The sequence below is a fragment of the Hemitrygon akajei genome, chromosome 11 (assembly GCF_048418815.1).
Source record: "Hemitrygon akajei chromosome 11, sHemAka1.3, whole genome shotgun sequence".
Taxonomy (NCBI): Eukaryota; Metazoa; Chordata; class Chondrichthyes; order Myliobatiformes; family Dasyatidae; genus Hemitrygon; species Hemitrygon akajei.
In genome coordinates, this window is record NC_133134.1 from 19,091,623 (window position 1) to 19,096,069 (window position 4,447).

At 41.2% G+C, this 4,447-nt stretch overlaps 1 non-coding gene across 1 annotated transcript; it reads left to right on the plus strand.

Moving 5' to 3' along the window:
* The first annotated feature begins 2,517 nt into the window (after positions 1-2,517).
* Positions 2,518-2,589, plus strand: trnac-gca (transfer RNA cysteine (anticodon GCA)). The gene has a single exon. It is a non-coding gene; the product is annotated as a tRNA-Cys (tRNA).
* The last annotated feature ends 1,858 nt before the right edge of the window (positions 2,590-4,447 follow it).

Consider the following 4,447-nt stretch of genomic DNA (forward strand, 5'->3'; position numbering starts at 1 on the left):
TAGGGCTTCAGTCTGAGAAACAATCCTCACCATGAGGAACATTGTCAAATGCCTTGCTAAAGTCCACATCAACAACATCCACTGCCTACCATCATTTACAGTCTCGGTTACTTCCTCAAAGTCAGGCATGACCTCCCATGCACAAAGCCTGGATCGGACTGTCTCTCCAAACATGGGAAGATCTTATCTCTCAGAATCCCCTTCAGCAACTTCCCTAACACTGCTGTAATGAGCTCTTTGGTCCTGTGCAGGGAGCTGGAGAGCACTGGATTCTGAGGATTTTAGAGCACCTGAATTGGTTAATTGTTATTTATTAAGAGTTGATAATCGCTTAGATTTCCTTGTGCTTTTCTTGAGAGATTTGCTCTTTGTAGTGCAGTCTCCTGGTGCCTTCTGTTTAAGCTTGTTAAGTTTATTTTGATAGGCTTGGGGATTCCATGTAACCCTTATTATTTAAGCGGATGCCTGATTAGTGATAACTGTGGGGTCCGAGTTTTGACAACGTTGTGTCTCATGGCGTTGCTTGGCTGAGCCACCGATGGTCAGTTGGAATTCTTATAAATAAGCTCTGGCTGCTGTCCCTGTAATAGAGTCTGCCTGTCTTCTGCACTTGGGTTCTGGCATTTCCAGTGCACATCGTGACACACTGATCTTTGGTTTCCTTGCTTGTTTTTGCTAACCTTTTTAAGTTATGGTACCACATTAGCTTCTCTCCAGTTCTCTGGAACCTTACCTGTGGCAACTGGTGAAGGAAGAATCCCTGCATCGGCCTCCACAATTTCTTCTTTAGCTTTCCACAAGATCCAAGCCTGCACCAGATCAGGTGATTTATCCAGCTTACTTCACTTTAAGGCCTCCAGTATCTCTTCCCTGCTAATATGTCTGTAGTCCAAGGCAACACCACTCATTTCCCCCATTTACCGAGCATCCATTGCTCTATCCATGACAACAGCTCTCCAATTTCCTTTGGTACACACACACATGGCCAGGCCAATCTTCAAGGAAGATTCTTTCCCTAAGTACCCTTTTACTCTTAACTTCTCCCACCTGGTCTTGTGGTTTAGTACAACTTCCCAGGACCCTGCCATTCACTGTGTATGCCCTGTCCTGGTTTAACTCATTATTTAACAATGGAATAAGTAAACAGCAACTATATTATTTCACTTTCCGTAAGAGCAACGACAAGCGCTTCCATCATTCCATTACCAAATGTTAATATTTTTCTGTTTTTTTTACTGGCTCCATCTTCAAAACCTTGGAGGCCAGCTAGACCTGGCCAGTCCTTCATGAATGATGCACTGTTAGATTGATCTGACAATGCTTCAGAGATAGTCAGAGCAGGTAATATCACTGGCACATTTGTGAAGGGCTGAATTAAGTCTCATTTGCTTAGTGTGCCTCCAAACTTGGTGGAAAAGACCCAGCTGGTCTAGCAGCGAGAAGCCATTTAATGTGACTGTTCAAGCCATCGTCATCTGTCTATTTGGTGTTCAGTTATATGGATGCTGTGGTTCCCTTTCCATCCACCCTGCTGTCTGTGCCTCGCCACCTCCAAAACTTGAGCCTGTTGCTGCCTGGCCTGCCTGCTTTACACACATCGCCATCACCTCCTTTCAGTTTACTTCTGATGTTCGTGTCATTCACCTTTAATGAATTAAGTTACAGAATTCCAAAGCTTTTCTCTACATCTACCCTCCTTCTTTATGAACCTTTCTGGAACCCGCCTCTAAGAAGGACCACTCCTCAGGATCTGTATCTAAGTTAATTGCTTATGTAACAATTTATTACATTTAATAATGTTTAAAATATTTAAGATCTTCATGTGAGGGTAGACAAAGCTAGTACAGAAATAACCTAATTTCAAGATAAAAATAGTCCAAGAGACAATTTGTTCTTTTGATCATCTTCCATGCTTGACTAAAAGCACATGGTTCTCCGAAGTATTTAGTAACTAATCTAATTTACATATGCAAATATGTTCAGTTTCTGAAGGTCAATGTGACGTTGTATCAACAAGATGAAGCCACACAAAGCATTTTCAGTTACTGTGACCTATGTAATTTTTGAGTTCTTAAATAAAAATCTCACTTAACATCTGGTGCATGATTTCGATTTAGTATGTGCTTAGATTTTGTAAGAATTGACTATTACTACACAAGGGTGGGGAGAGCTTGCATCGGGGAAGTTACTGTTATCTGAAGAAATCAAATATTAAAGATACACCCAGCTCTCTACATTCATTGTCTTCTTTCAGTAAAAGAAAATCAAAATGATTATATTTGTTGGTGTTCATGAATTCAAATAGAAGATGGGAACTTTGCCTTGGAATCCTTTCAATGTGATGTTGATTTTTGCAGTATTGAACAGTTTCTTTCTAAGTGAATTAAAGTTTAGATCAATAAATTATAGATCATGCTATTGAAATTGTCAACAATGCTTTACATTTGATAATTTATTGATCTTTCTATGAACTTTCTGCTCATTTCCTGGAAAAAGTAAGCCATAAATTATGTACATGGGGGTATAGCTCAGTGGTAGAGCATTTGACTGCAGATCAAGAGGTCCCTGGTTCAAATCCAGGTGCCCCCTGTTTTTTGGGTGGCATTGTTTTCTTCCAGGTGCTCTGGGTTTCTCCCAAATTAATAGATTACAGGTTACTAAGTTAATTGGTCACGTAGGTGTAACTGTGTTTCAACAGCTTGTCGGGCCTGTTACAGTGCTGTATTTCTAAGTAAAGAAATAAAGCTTGAAAAAGAATTTAGCGGGTGCTTCTGTTCTCCTGATTTAATTTTTCTGTGGTTAAAAAATAAAGTTTACATTAAAGATCTTCTGCCTGAACCTTTTTTGGTTATCAGCTGAATCCCCAATGATCTACCTGCTTGTCCATTAATGGTGTTCATTGGGGAACCAGTGTTTTCCTTACTGGAAATCTGGAAATCTGCATGTTCCAAAGCCCTGCTAGACCTTCAGGCTCCCACGCAGTCAGCACTCTCTTTGTGATGATATTTCTGCAGCTCTTCAGCCATTCCTTCACCTCTATTTCTGATGGCCTAATCAGATCCTATCCACTCACAGAATCAGTCATCCGAGTTTCTCATGATCAGATAGGAGGAACTTAGGATAACTGAGTTTCATCCTTGGATTTGGCTGGTGCAACTCACCTTTCATATAACAACTACAGCACGGAAACAGGCCATCTTGGCCCTTCTAGTCCATGCCGAACGCTTATTCTCACCTAGTCCCACCGACCTGCACTCAGCCCATAACCCTCCATTCCTTTCCTGTCCATATACCTATCCAATTTTTTTTTAAATGACAATATCGACCCTGCATCTACCACTTCTACTGGAAGCTCGTTCCACACAGCTACCACTCTCTGAGTAAAGAAGTTCCCCCTCGTGTTACCCTTAAACTTTTGCCCCTTAACTCTCAAATCATGTCCTCTTGTTTGAATCTCCCCTACTCTCAGTGGAAAAAGCCTATCCACGTCAACTCTATCTATCCCCCTCATAATTTTAAATACCTCTATCAAGTCCCCCCTCAACCTTCTACGCTCCAAAGAATAAAGATCTAACTTGTTCCACCTTTCTCTGTAACTTAGGTGCTGAAACTCAGGTAACATTCCAGTAAATCTCCTTTGTGCTCTCTCTATTTTTCCTCTGCCCACGCAGAACGCTCGTCTGGGATCATTGTAGAGTGTAAGGTTGTCCTGGTCTTTGTAAATCTGATACGATAATCTTTTTAATACCCTCTCCTCTACTCACTTCACATTTACCTTAGCATAGCAGTTAGCATAATGCTTTTACAGTGGCAACGACCTGGGTTCAATTCTGTCGCTGTCTGTAAAGAGACCGTGATAACATTAAGATTTTCTCTGGGTGGTACATCCCAAAGACATATGGGTTAGTAGGTTAATTGGTCACATGGATGTAATTGAGTGTCATGGGCTTGCTCGGACCAGATGGGCCTGTTACTGTCCTGTTGCCTAAATAAAAAATAAAATTAAATAAAGTTGCAGAGCACATTCACCATTTTTGCCACTAAGGTGGAGATCATCAGAAAGCTAACTTCCTCTTCATTTAATGAACTATTTGGTATATTCAGACTCACACAGCACAGAGGTCCTCAGCCTTTCACATCCCTGATGATTATTAGGCAGTCATCTATGCTAATCCCACTTCCTCCCTTTGCCTGGATTGTCAAACCAATCATTCTCCAAATTTCCCCTGCCCTAGACCTGAACCCACCATTTCCTCTGGTTCCTCTCCTTTCTTTCACTGTTCATTTCCTTTCTCATTTGGTGAAATATCTCTATGAAAGTTCTCAGTCATCCAGGTCATTGAATATTAAGCAGTAGTAAATCAAGGCAAATGGACTTGCTGTGCTGTCTAGAAGATGTTTCGCCACTCATCTGAGAGGCTCTTTCAGTTCTAATCCATGGTGGGTA